At 40.6% G+C, this 15,119-nt stretch overlaps 1 protein-coding gene and 1 pseudogene across 1 annotated transcript in view; both read right to left on the reverse strand.

Moving 5' to 3' along the window:
* Positions 1–15,119, reverse strand: part of AP3M2 (adaptor related protein complex 3 subunit mu 2) — a 110,651-nt gene that overhangs the window by 61,416 nt on the left and 34,116 nt on the right. The gene's annotated exons all lie outside the window — the stretch shown is intronic.
* LOC125163399 (60S ribosomal protein L17-like) lies at positions 763–1,321 on the reverse strand (annotated as a pseudogene).

Raw genomic sequence — 15,119 nt, forward strand, 5'->3', positions numbered from 1 at the left:
GTTCTGTGTCCAGGTGCCATTTAACAACATCTGGAGACATTTCTTTTTTTTTTTTTTTAATTTTTTTTAATGTTTATTTATTATTGAGAGACTGAGAGAGACAGAGCATGAGCATGGGAGGGCCAGAGAAAGGAGGAGACACAGAATACAAAGCAGGCTCCAGGCTCTGAGCTGTCAGCACAGAACCCAATGTGGGGCTCAAACTCACAAACCGTGAGAGCATGACCTGAGCTGAAGTCAGACACTTAACTGACTGAGCCACCCAGGCACCCCTGGAGACATTTCTTAACAGCTACTTTTTAAAGTTTATTTATCTTGAGAGAGCAGGGAAGGGGCAGAGAGAGAGAGAGAGAGAGAGAGAGAGAATCGCAAGCAGGCTCCATGCTTCCATGCTTCAGCACAGAGACCAACTTGGGGCTGGAGATCACGAACTGCTAGATCACCATCTGAGCTGAAATCAAGAGTCCCACACTTAACTGACTGAGCCACCCAGGCGCCCCTGGAGACATTTTCTGATTGTCACGACAGAAAGCATCCATCAGCATCTAAGTGGGTAGAAGCCAGCGATGCTGTCTTACATTCTGCAATACATAGTACAGCCTCCTCAACAAAGATTTATCCTGCCCGAAATGCCAACAATGTCTGTCCTAGAGCCTGAGTTCTAGATGGTTGTGTCCTGATTCCCAAAGCTCTCGATCAAGGGAAAGTAGTCGTTCGCTCGGAGGATAACTTTGGTTTTGTGCTTCTACTTTTACACTGCATTTATTCCCAAGTCATAAGTTTTTGTTTCCGCAGTTTCTTCTGGGATCTTTTCCTTCTGTGAAACCTCATCTTCTGGTTTAGGAACAATCTGCTCCTTTCCAGTAAGATTCATCCCAAGGTGGCAGGAGGAGCTCATGGAGGGGTTAATCCAACCGGGAGCTCTGTAAATCCAGTGGTGCGTCTTGGGGGTTTTGTTCACCTGGATGAACTCAATGACCAGAGAATCTACCATCGAAATCCTTAAGTTCCATGTTACTCTCTGCATTTTTACATATGTGCAACAAAAATTCAACATTCTTTTTGGGCCACTGACCCTGTGCTCAGCCCCCCACTATTTGGTTTTGGCACACCTACCAGCTCTGTCATCGTAACCATGTAATGGCATACATGTCTTCTGTAAAGTAACACCTTTTGGCGCTTTGGGGAATTTTCAGGTATGTATGTATATCTCTGATGGCCTGGGCAGTTTCACAGACGTTCTTGAAGTGAACACGAAGATCTGTATCTTAGATCTGCACAGTTTTGTGGGGGTTTCTGGGTTAAGTAAGCAGTGAAGCATTTTCAGACATCACGTCAGGCCACTTTCGGGAAGAACAGAGGGTCACTTCTGTAGAGTCATTCTGAATTAATCCCAAAGGTCCAACCTAGAGCCTACTTTTCTAACCTCTCAAACAATCTTGTAAACACCTAATTCCTTGAATTAGGTTCATTACCTGTTTAAGATACCCGGAGCAGCTTCTAATGTGCTATTGACAATGGCTCGCACACCATTGCATGAACTGACCCCCATATGGTACCTCCATTGAAAATATGCATAAAGTGTAATTTGTGCTAACCAACTATGAAATTGTTAAGCTCTTGCATATTTGTTTGTCTCTCTCCTTTTCTTTTACCAAAGATGTCTGTTGATCTGTCTGTAGAATCATGTGTAATGTGCTTAGATTTTAAGATTTTAAGACACAACATAGGGCATCTGCATGGCTCAGTCAGTTAAGTGTCCGACTCTTGATTTCAGCTCAGGTCATGATCTCACAGTTCATGGGTTTGCGCCCTGTGTTGAGTGACATGCTATCAGCACAGAGCCTGCTTGAGATTCTCTCTCTCCTTCTCTCTCTGCCCCTCCCATGCTTGTGTGCATGCCCTCCCACCTCAAAGTAAATAAATAAACTTAAAAAAAAAGACACACAAAAATGAAAATGTACCAAAAGTAAGAAGAAAATGGAAGGGGTCTTTTGTGATTTTTCAGGATGTAAATACCAGCAAATCATTTTAAAATATAAGCAAACAGGGCGCCTGGGTGGCTCCATCGGTTAGGCATCCAACATCAGCTCAGGTCATGATCTCATGGTTCATGAGTTTGAGCCCCCATCGACCTCGCAGCTGTCAGCACAGAGCCCACTTGGGATCTTCTGTCCTCCTCTCTCTCTGCCCCTCCCCCCGCTTGCACACACACACACACACACACACACACACACAGTCTCTCTCTCTCTCACAAGAAATAAATAAATAAAATATAAGCAAACAAACAAGAATTCACTATGGGCTGGAGAGGGCATTAAAGGCCTAATGCGGGCAGCATGGCATGGGGTGACAGCAAGGACTCTGGTCTGGAGCAGGTGTTTGGGCTCAAATTCTGGCTCTGTGCCCTTGGGAAAGGTTAACTTCTTCTATAAGCTGTAAATGGTTAATAGTCCTTCCATCACAGTGATGTTGTGCAGATTGAAGTAATAAATATATGGGTAGCAGTTAAATAATGTTTATGCATAGCAATGGTGTTTGTGTTAAGTGCAATAAAAGTGAAGGTAGAACTCCAGTTGGATAATATGAGTATTGTTAAATGAAGACATTTCTGAGGTAGGTGCAAGAGTGGCAATGCTAGACGACAGGAGGGAAGTGGGCTCGACTGCTGTGCAAGCTGGGTGCTGAGGACCAGTGACACGAAGTGGGAGCAATAAGGTAAGAGCCTGAGTGGAGAGTCCTGAAACTCTTCCCAAACCGGCTGGGCTTTCACCTGTGAAACTTTGGGGCACTACTGAAGGATATCTGACCGGTGATGTAGAGAAAGTGATGTTTTAGGAAGAGCATTCTGAGGGCGAGTTTTTTGCTGCCATCCTACAGCTTTATGCCAACCTGACACACCCATGAATCACTTGCCAACTGGCCCATAAAAGGATGCTTTGAACACCTACAGCCATCATGGCAACCATGTTGCCTTTCTCTACTCTGAAATTTCTGTCCTGCCCTACACAGCTTCAGGGGTCCCTCCGAGGGGGAAGGGTGTTTGGGGCATCGTTAATAAACGCTGGTCTTTATTTTTTTTTTTTTTTTTTTTTTTTTTTTTAAATTTTTTTTTTCAACGTTTATTTATTTTTGGGATAGAGAGAGACAGAGCATGAACGGGGGAGGGGCAGAGAGAGAGGGAGACACAGAATCGGAAACAGGCTCCAGGCTCTGAGCCATCAGCCCAGAGCCCGACGCGGGGCTCGAACTCACGGACCGCGAGATCGTGACCTGGCTGAAGTCGGACGCTTAACCGACTGCGCCACCCAGGCGCCCCTAAACGCTGGTCTTTAAAGAATCATTCTATCAAGTTCTATTTTAGTTTAAAAAGTATTGGTGTCCCTGGACTGATTTATTTTCTTTTCTTCTTTTTTTTTTTAATTTTTCAAAATGTTTATTTATTTTTGAGACAGAGAGAGAGAGAGAGACAGAGCACAGTGAGGGAGGGGCAGGGAGAGAGGGAGACACAGAATCCGAAGCAGGGTCCAGGCTCTGAGCTGTCAGCACAGAGCCCGACATGGGGCTCAAACCCACCAACTGTGAGATCATGACCTGAGCCGAAGTCAGACGCTTAACCAACTGAGCCACCTAGGCACCCCTATTTTCTTTTCTTCTTTAAATGCCTCAGCTATATCTTTAGAGGTCCTGGATGCCCCCTGATCACTGTTGGTCTTTTAGACATTCATTAAGGTTCCTAGAAAATACCTTTCACTGTTACCCATCTCCTATCATGCCCACTACAATAGGTACTCCAGACGATGAACTAAGTATGAACTATTGTATCTTTCATTCTGATGGGAAGAAAGTATCTTGAGCTTAATTAAAAACAGGATCCTTTAGGGGCGCCTTGGTGGCTCAGTTGGTTAAGCATCTGACTCTTGATTTTGGCTCAGATCATGATCTCAGGGTCGTGAGATTAAGCCCCATGTCAGGCCCTGTGATCAGCATGGAGCCTGCTTAAGATAGTCTCTCCTTCTGGCCCACCCCCCCCCCCCAACTTGTGTGTGCTCTCTCTCTTAAAAAAAAAACACCAGGATCGTTTAAAATTTCTTTTACTTATCTGAACTAGTCAGTGGCATTTAAAAATGAAGATACTAGAAAGATCTAGAAAATAAACAATTGAGTTCTTTGCAAGGAGATAAGAGAGAAGGAAAAGTCAAGGATAATTCCAGGATTTCTGGCCTGGGTGACTGGATTGATGGCACCATTGATTGAGACAAGGGAAAAAAGAGGAGTAGTCAGGGCCAGCTACATAATTTACAGGGTTCAGTCCAAAATGAAATTGCTGGGCGCCTAAATGTCAAAATGTCAAAATTTTAATTTATATTTGAAAACCCAGTGAATAAAATTATTGATTTAAAATAATTAATACTTATAATACTTATACGCTTATAATACTCTGTACAAAAATTGAATAGTGTGTGTGGTGTGGTGTGTGTGCGTGTGTGTGTGTGAACATTAATACCAGCAGCCAATAATGCCATAAGTAGGTCTCAGAGTCAAGGTGGTGGTTAACTTCTGAGCCAACTACCAGGCTATATGTCAATGGATTTACTATCCTGTACTGTGTTGGACCAAATAGACTTTATGATAGTAACACTAGTAGTGACCTTCAGTTTCTTTTTCTTTTTATTAATTTTAAGGACTTTGCTTCTTGGGTATGTGATTGCTGTCATCTTTTTTTTTTTTTTTAAGTTTATTTATTGATTTGGAGAAGAGAGAGAGAGTGTGAGAGGGGAGGGGCAGAGAGAGAGGGAGAGAGAGAATCTCATGCAGGCTCCGGACTGTTATCGCGGGCCCAATGCGGAGCTCAATCCCACAAACAGCAAGTTCATGACCTGAGCTGAAACCAAGAGATGGACATGTAACCAACTGAGCCACCCAGACACCCAGTGATTGCTGTCATCTTGACAAACAGGAGGCGGGCAGATGTTGACCTGATATCCTACTCAAATATTATTATTTTGAGAATGTAAATTCATATAACTCTCTACTTAGTGTCTTAGTGTCAAAATGCAGGAAAACTCTTTTTCCTTTCTTTCACTCTCAACTTGTCATGGTGGTCTTCATTTCCCACATGATGTCACACTCTCTTAGGTACAGGGACACACACAGGGTAGATGCAGGCCTTCCCAGACTCCTGGGGCCCCACTTCAAGACTGGGCACAAAGCTACCAGGTTAGATCGTGTGCCAACCATGGATAAACACCCCTGGAACTCAAGCCAGGGGTGTTTTTTTCATGAGGCCACAGTCCCAACCAACGGCAGATGGGTGACTCCCAAGAATATTTTTATTTCTGTGCCAGTGTGCACTAGGTACCTGGATAGGATGGGCAAGAGGTTTGCCCACCTAGTTCCCCCCTGAATGTGCCACTGCACTGCCAACCTGGAGCTGAGACAGCCATTGCTACACCCTGTCACAAGAGGTGCCAATGTGAACGTGAATGTGCTGATCCTCCCTGCACCCAGGCCAAAGATCCCACCAGTGGGGACATAAGGTGGCAGCAGTCACAGGGGATGAGGAAGAGAGGCCCTTGGTGCTGAGAGCAGGGGCAGTTGTCTGAGAACCTACCCAAGGGATGCAGGGAGGTAGTGGGAGGCAGGATGCTGTGTGAGCCAACACACACGCTCCACTGTCTCATAGGACTCTATTCACAAAACATAAGTGAAAAGATAAAGTTATTAAAATTTTCTTTTTAAAAAATGTTTATTTATTTTTGAGAGTGAGGGAGTATGAGTCGGGGAGGAGCAGAGAGAAAGGCAAACACAGGATCCGAAGCAGGCTTCAGGCTCTGTGCTGACAGCAGAGAGCCTGATGTGGGGCTCCAACTCGAACCGTTGTGATCATGACTTGAGCCAAAGTTGGACACTTAACCAACTGAGCCACCTAGGTGCCCCTTAAAATTTTCAAAACAACCAATGCAGAGCATTAAACTTCAAGCACAGTATCCTTCTGAGCTTGAGGCCCTGTGGGACTGTGCTAGTTGCAGGTCTGTTGCTAGGGACTGAATGTTTTTGTCCCCCACCCCCACCCCCAAATTCATATATTGAAGCTCTAACCCTCAATGTAACTGTATTTGGAGACAGGGCTTTTAGGAGATACTTAAGATTAAGTGGGGTCATAAGGGTGGGGCCCGAATCCAGACCTAATAAGAAGAAGGACACACTCACACACCGAGGAAAGGCCATGTGAGCCCACAGTGAGAAGTCAGCCATCTGCCAGCCGGGTAGAGAGCTCGCCAGAACCCAACACTTGGCACCCTGGTCTCAGACTTCCAGCCTCCAGAACTGTGACAAAATAAGTTTCTGTTGTTTAAGCCACCCAGTCTGTGGTGTTTTGTTATGGCAGTCTGGGCTAAGACACCTGCCAAGCCAGACCTGAGAGCAGGTTGTTTGAGAAAGATCATGAATTCTGCTATGTACCTGTTGAGTTCTGAGGGACCAAAGTGATATTCGACTGGCAATTTCTCATTTATGGACGTGCAGATCCAGCAGCCAACAGCAGGACTGGAAATACCAGTTTGGAAGTCATTAATCCATAAACAGCAATTAGATCCACGGGAGTGGCTGAGATCACCCAAACACAGTGTTTAGGGTGAGAAAAGGGTGAGGTTAAAACCAAGGTGGGTGTGCCAACAGGTGGCCAGAGGTGGAAAGATCACAGAAAAGACAGTGAAGGAGAAGAAAAGATCAGAAAGAAGGAAGGAAATCCAAGAGGAGAGTATGGTATTTTGGAAGCTAAAGAAAGCTTAGAAATTGGTCAGCTTGTCAGATGCTATTAAGAATTCAAGAAAGAAGAAGATTGGAAAGTGGACAGTGGATCTAGGCACAAGGAGGTCTCTGGGAGCAGTTGGACTTGAGGATTGAAATGAGAAGCCAAAGTGGGAGGAGCTAAGGATAATGGGCAAAGTATGGAAGACCTGAGTCAAATTGGCTGTATCAGATCCACCCGAGGAGTTTAGAACATACAGATTCCTGGGCTCTTCATTAGATTATGATTTGGTAGATGAGGGCTGGGACAAAAGAACCTATATTATTTAAGAACCTGCCCTGCCAGGTTTGGGAACTACTGATGGGATGCAAAAACATGACTTGCATTCCCATACACCTGGGTTCCGATCCAGATTATGTCACATTTTAGTTGTTTGAGCCAGAATAGATACTTAAATCTCCTTAAGTCTTAGGTACCTCATTCATAAAAAATGAGAGTGAGAGTCCCACTTTGTGACAGCTAGTGCTATTTAGCAGTAAATACAATGAATGTAAACTATTCTCTTAATGAATAGCTTGGCTCTGAGGGGCAGGAGAAAGGGTCCATAGCTATAAGATTTAGAGAGGGATAGTGTTTTGTTTTGTCTTGACTTTTTGTGAGATGGTTTTTTTTTTTTTTTTTTTTTTGAGCATATCTGTAAGCTGAAAGGCAAGAGAGGAAGATGGGGTGTGATAAGCCCAGATCTCTGAATTGGTGAGAGGAACTGTCTCCAAATTCTGGGTGGAAGGGTCAGTTTCTGAAAGAATAAACTCCCTGGAAAGAAGTTGGTATGGGGGTAGGACATTCAGGGTTTCACTCTTTTTTTGCCTTTTTTTTTTTTTTTCATTTTGAGAGAGACAGAGACAGCATGAGTGGGGAAGGGCAGAGAGAGAGGGAGAGAGAGAATCCCAAGCAGGCTCCACACTGTCAGAGCAGAGCCCTATGTGGGGCTCAAACCCACCAAGACATCATGACCTGAGCAGAAACTGAGAGTCGGACACTTAACTGACTGAGCTACCTGGGTGTCTCATGGGGTTTCACTCTTAACCATCCCAATTTCCTTACAGAGTAAGAGGCAATATCATATGCTGAGAGTGGTAGGGTTCTCGAGAAGAGGCACAGGTTTGGAAAGAGTATGTTGGAATTTTGAGGAATGGGAGAGCTAGATGAAAGATACATAGAAGTTTTCCAAAATATATAAAGAAATTTTACAAAACAACCAAACAAAACAAATAATCCAATTAAAAAGTGGGAAGAGGACCAAAATAGACATGTTTCTAAATTAGACATACAGACACACATGAAAAGATGCTCAACATCACTAATCATTAGGGAAATGCAAATTAAAACCACAATGAAATATCACTTCAAACCTGTCAGAGTGGCTAAAATAAAAAACACAAAAAGTAACAAGTGCTGGCATGAATATGGAGAAAAAGGAGCTCTTGTGTAGTGTTGATGGGAATGCAAACTGGTGCAACCACTGAAGAAAACAGTATGGAGGTTCCTCCAAAAGCCAAAAATAGAATTACCATATAATCCAGTAATTGTACTACTATTTTCCCAAAGAAAACACAAGCACTAATTCAAAAACATTAGTGCATCCCTGTGTTTATTGCAGTATTATTTGCAACAGCAGCCCAAGTATCCATTGATAGATGAAAGAATAAAAGATGTGATATAAATATATATATGTATATGTATATCTATAGATACAGATATAGATATTGATATATATAATATACATTTTATATATACTTGTGTGTATAATATATACATGTATATATTATATATACTGGAATATTATTCAACCATAAAAAAGAATGAAATCTTTCTATTTGCAACAACATGGATGGATCTATAGAGTATAATGCTAAGTGAAATAAGCCAGAGAAGGGCAAATACCGTATGGTTTCACTCATACATGAAATTTAAGAAAAAAAAAATGAGGAGTGCCTGGGTGGCTCAGTTGGTTAAGTATCTGACCTGGGCTCAGGTCATGATCTCACAGTTTGTGAGTTCAATCTCTGCATTGGGCTCTGTGCTAACAGCTTGGAGCCTGGAGCCTGTTTCAGATTCTGTGTCTCCCTCTCTCTCTCTGCCCCTTGCCTGCTCATGCTCTGTCTCTCTGTTTCTCAAAAATGAATAAACATTAAAAAAAATTTGTTTTAAAAGAACAAATGAAAGAATAAAGAAAAAAAAAAGGAGGCAAAAAACCCAGACCCTTAAATGCAGAGAACTGATTATTGCCAGAACAGAGGTAGGTGGGGGATGGATGAAATAGATAAAGTGGATTAAAAGTACATTTATTTTGATGAGCACTGAGAAATGTATAGAATTGTTGAATCATTATATTATACACCTGAAACCAATTTAACACTGTAAACTCATTATATCTCATTAATAAAAATCTTAAAAATAAAAAGGTACATGGAAGGATCAAAAAATGCCCAGTCTTAGCTTAGGTTGGAGACCACTGATTTCTTCTTTGCCTTCTCTGTAATATATGTGGCTTGTTTTAGCCTCTATTGTTGTTTAGAAATAGTAGATTATACTAGTGGCATTTGCAGAATAGTTAATCCATGCTGGCATTGTATTCGGAATTTTACATTATTATCTCACTTAATCTTCACAACAACTCTGTGATGTAGGTACTTCCCATCCATTAACCCCACTTTGTAGATGATGAACTGAGACTTACAGAGGTTTAACTAAGTGCCAAGGTCACTCAGTTAATTCTCAGCCTTAGGTTTGTCAGATTTTAGAACCTCTGTTCTTAACGGTGGTATACCATGCAATAATTAGCATTTGGTGCTGGTAGCATATACAACAGAATGGTGAGCTGGGGAGGAAGGAACTGGGCAGATATATCCAGGCTGGAAATCATTAATTATTATCTGTATTATACAATCTATTTATATATATTATTGCTGATATCTTTGGATATCCTTTATCTGTAAAAAAAAATCAAGTTAAGAAGTCTGTTTTTCACTCTTTACTGGTTTTAAAGATATGAATTAAAATTCTTTTCTTACAGACATGGGGCTTGGACTCATGAACCAGGTCATGACCTGAGCCAAAATCAAGAATCGGATGCTTAACCAACTGAGCCACCCAGGGGCCCTGACTACCTACTTTTTAAAAAGCTATAGATAGGGGTACCTGGCTGGTTCAGTTGATGGAGCATGCCACTCTTGATCTCTGGGTTGTAAGTTTGAGCCCCAGGCTGGGTGCAGAGATTACTTAAAAATAAAATCTTAAAAATAAATAAATAAAAATCTAAAGATAATTGATATCTTTAAACTTCAAGTAATGTTTTAACTCCAACAACTCTTCCAAGCTTCAAGCTTACAGTGTTACTGTGGGCCAACCAGTTTGTTCTATCTTGCTGGGATTTTTTTAACCTCACACATTATATATCATTATATGTCATTATTTTCTAGAAACCAATGTTTGTTTGGAATTACCTGCATCTCAGATCTTCTTTCTACGATTGCTTTCAGTTTTTGTGAGGCATGTCCTTTGGAAATTCCTTTAGTGCAAAATAAATTTCTTTTTATTCTTCTTGGAACTTATTGGAATTCCTGAATATGTGGATTAATGTCTCTCATCAGTTATGAAAAATTCTCAGCCACTATTACTTTGAATGTTGGCTGTCCCTCTTTCCATTATCTACTTCTAGAACTCTGTTAGGACAGATGGCAATTTCTCATTTTACCAACACCTACCTCAGTGAGCCTTTAAGAGTCTCTATCATTTTTATTTCTGGGCTGTGTTCTTTGAAATTCCTCCAGATTTATCCTCTAGTTCCATATTTAAATTCTGTCCATTATGCTGCTTAACATTCCAGATTTTCCCCAAATATTTTACTATGATAATTTTCAAAGTGCAGGTACATTGAAAGGATTTTACACTAAACTCCCATATGCTCACCACCTATATTCTACAGTTAACATTTTACTGTACTTGCTTTATCACATATGTATCATCTATCCCCCTATGCATTCATCAGTCCAACTTTCTTATGTGCATATCAAAGTAAGTTGTTACCCTAAATCCTTCCATTTAGTTTTTATTTTTGATTCTTTTATTTTCCATTTCTCAAAGGTCCATTTGTTCCTTTTTCATATCTATCTGGTCATTTCTGGTGTTTCCTAACATCACTCACCTTTCCACTTCCTTCTTTTGTTTCTCAAACATATTAGACTTATTTACTTTATAGTCCATAAGGCTGTATTTTAACAATTAAGGGGCCCCTGGATGGCTCAGTTGGTTAAGCATCTGACTTCGGCTCGGGTCATGATCTCACTGTTGGTGAGTTCGAGCCCCACATCAGGCTCTGTGCTGTTAGTGCAGGGCCTGTTTGGGATTCTGTCTCTCCCTCTCTCTGCCCCTCCTTTGCTCATGCACTCTCTTCTCTCTCTCTCTCTCTCAAAATAAATAAATCAACTTAACAAAAAACAATTGAGAATATAGAATGCCTAGTTAAATTTGAATTTCAGGTAAACAACACATTTTTTGTGTATGTATGTCCCAAATATTGCATGGGACATATTTATGCTCAAAATGTATTCATTACTTACCTGAAGTTTGCATTTAATTGGGTGCCCTGTATCTTATCTGGCCATCATCTGTTAATTCCCATATCTGAAGTCTTTATAGGACTGGTTCATTTGTTTTGTTGAATCTTCCCATGGTGGCTTGTTTCCTTGAGTGTTTTGTGTTTTGGGGTTGTTGGCTCATCTTCAAGTTTCTCTGTCAGATTTCTTCTAGGCTTCAGCTGAGGGTACATTCCTTCAGGGTATATTGCATTTGCTCTTGCCAGGTGTCTGGGGCACTGCAGATCTGGTCTACTTTAAACTAAAATTTTCAACTGATGCTTTTCTGGATCATGCAATGAGTGAAAATTTGGGCCAGGAAACCTCAAAAAAAGCTAGTACTACAAAATGTCAACAAGAGGCTTTTTCTTTCTTTTTAAGAAAACTTCTTTACAAAGAAAATGTGGAAACAATTTTTGTTGCCATCTGCCTTTTCTAAATGTGTATTCTCCCAGCTCCAAGTCTTGTCATTGCTGAGTCAGGGCTTTATTTTCTCAGGTGTGGGGAACTTACCATCCTGCACAGACCCAATGCCTAGTAGCAGGTGCCCCAGGGCAGTAGTTCTGAGTTAGTATGCAGCATCATCAGTGTTTAGTTCCTTCCTTTCTTTCATGGACTTCTGTGCTGGTTTGTTGCCGGCATCAAAGAAATTCCACCTGAACTCTTCAGATGCACCCATTAATTTAAATGAGTAATTTTAATATTTTGGTTGGCTTTTTAGATGTTTTGTAGACCCTCCAGTTAGCCTTATTCCTGAAAACCTGTGCTCTTTAGTCATCAAACCATTGTTGGATTTTATAAAGAGTTGCTTCAAGTGTTGTTAAATATAGAGATCTAAACCAGAGAGACCCTATCTGATTATAAACAGGTGTACAGCAAAATAAGCAGAATTCCATCTTAGGAAGCTGATCTTTTTCTAGGTACGTCACATGATATAAAAATAAATCTATTAACATAGTCACATTAAAAGAAAAAAACAAAAGCAGTGCAACTGGAATGACCAGCTTTCGCCAGTTCAGTGCACAAATAATGTCACATTCCTTTATTATTCAAAATCCACCTTATTGGAGGGAGAGCTAGAGCCTCTGATTGTGATCAGTGATTCTCATTTCCATTATTGTAGGGCTCTCTCTCTGTGCCTAGGGTTCCCCAGGGACAGACTCTTTATTTCATATTCACACACTCTGCCTAAATTTCTTAAACTCATCCACAGGCCTCAATGGCTGGGTCAGAAGGAGTGTCCAGCCTCCCTCATGTGATAGTGTTCCTAGTTACACTGCCTCCCTGATAATCTAGCCTGGGTTTTATTTCAGATTCCCCTTCCCTCATAATAAATGAGGGATGCTTGGTATCTTTTTCCTGATGGAGGATGTCAGTTAGGCCTGACTCATTACAGCTGAAATGTTCTGACAGTGTAGCTCGAGAAGGGAGGAATGAAGGTCTCAATTCTATAACACCTTGGAGGAATCTTGGTCTTTATGCAGAATTTCCTTTCCCCTTGGCATCACAGCAAGGAATATTGGGAGGAGTAGTCATTTATTAACAAATGCTCATGCTGCATCCTTATCCTGGGGCATTAAGTGCTTAATTAAGAAGATGCACATAAATGATATGGAGGTGACTTATGATCTCTAATATTAGACAGCAAAGCAGACTGAACCTTTTAATTGCCACCTCATGCCTTAAAAAAATGTGCGACTGGGGGCACCTGGCTGACTCAGTCATAAAGCATGTGACTCTTGGTCTCAGGGTTGTGAGTCTGAGCCCCACATTGGGTGTAGAGATTACTTAAAAATAAAATATTTTTTAAAATGTAAAAGTGTTTACTCCATGAGAAAACCTCTACCGAAAGGTGTATAGTTTCCCCATAGATGGATTATTCACTGCAAGGAGAAATATAGTAACTCTACAGTAGTAAAACTAGACAATAACTAGACTTAACTTTGCAAACTAAACATCTATATTTTTAAAAAAGAAAGATCTCAAATCAATACCTTGACCTTTCAACTTAAGAAATTAGATAAAGGAGCGAAAACCCAAGGCAAACTGGAGGAGGAAAATAACAAAGACCTGAGTAGAAATAAATGAAATCAAGAATGGAAAAACAATAGAGGAAATCAACCAGACCAAAATTTGTTTCTTAAAACAGATCTGCAAAAGTGATAAACTTTTAGCTAGAATGAAGAATGAAAAAGAGAGAAAACTCAAATCTCTAAAATCAGAAATGAAAAAGAGGATATCACTCCACCTTTACAGGGGGAAAAAAAGGATTAAAAAGGAATACTATGAACAACACTGTATATCTAAATTAGGCAACTAGACAAAAGGGACAAACTCCTAGAAAGACAAAAGCACCAAAACTGACTCAAGAAAAAAACAAAACAAAAAAGACAGAAAATCTGAGTAGACCTACAGGAAGTTAAAGATTAAATTAGTAATTTAAAAACTTCCCACAGGGGTGCCTGGGTGACTCAGTCTGTTGAGCGTCTGACTCTTGATTTCAGCTTAGGTCATGATCCCGGGGTCATGAGATCAGAGCCCTGTATCGAGCCTCCCATCAGGCTCAGCACTGAGCATGGAGACTGTTCAAGACTCTCTTTTTCTCTGCCCATCTCCCCCAGTTGCCTTTGCTCTTTCTAAAATAAAATAAAAACAGGGGCACCTGGGTGGCTCAGACGGTTAAGTGTCTGACTTCAGCTCAGGTCATGATCTTACAGTTCATGAATTCAAGCCCCATGTGGGGCTCTGCTCTGACAGCTCAGAACCTGGAGCCTGGATTCTGCTCCTCACTGCATCGGTGAATTCTACCAAACATTTAAAGAAGAATTATATCAATCCTTTACAAACTCATGTCTTTCCCCTGTAAGACCAGGAATAAGACAAGGATATCTGCTTTCACCACCTTTATTTAACATTGTACTGGAGGTTCTAGCCAGGGCATAGACAAGAAAGATAGGCAAAAAAGTAAAAAAGTGACATGATTTTGTATATAGAAAATCCTAAGGAATCAAACTATTAGAGCTAATAAGTGTGTTCAACAGGTTTGCAAGATATAAGAGTCAAAATATAAAAGCCAGTTGTGTTTTTATACATTAGCAATGAACATTGCAAACATGAAAATGGGAAAGCAATTACACTTACAATGGCATCAAAAATAATAAAATACTAGGTATAAATTTAATGAGAGGTGCAAGATGTATGCTGCAAACCATAAAATACTATTGAAAGAAATTTAATAAAATCTCAATAAATGAAAAGACCTCTCATGTTCACAGATGGAAAGACTTAATACTGTTAAGGTGGCAATACTCCCCAAATTGCTCTGCAGATTCAACCCAATCCCTACCAAAATTCCAGCTGGCTTCTTTGCAGAAATTGGTAAACTGATCATAAAATTCCCATGGAAATCAAGAGACCCAGAAGGGCCAAAATAATTAAAACAAACAAAGAAACAAACAAAGTTGGAGGACTCATAATTTCTAACTTCAAAAGTTATTATAAAATTCAGTAATCAATATGTTATAGTGCTAGTAGATACAGAGATCTATAGACTAGAAGTGAGGGTCCAGAGATAAACCCTTAACATTTGTGGCCAATTGAGGCTGGATAAAGATAACAAAATAACTTAAGGAAGAAAGAATAGTCTTCAACAAATGCTGGGAAAATTGAATATCCACATGCAAAACAATGAACCTGGACCCTTATTTCACACTACACAAAAGAAATAG

This window comes from Prionailurus viverrinus, chromosome B1, assembly GCF_022837055.1.
Source record: "Prionailurus viverrinus isolate Anna chromosome B1, UM_Priviv_1.0, whole genome shotgun sequence".
NCBI lineage: Eukaryota > Metazoa > Chordata > Mammalia > Carnivora > Felidae > Prionailurus > Prionailurus viverrinus.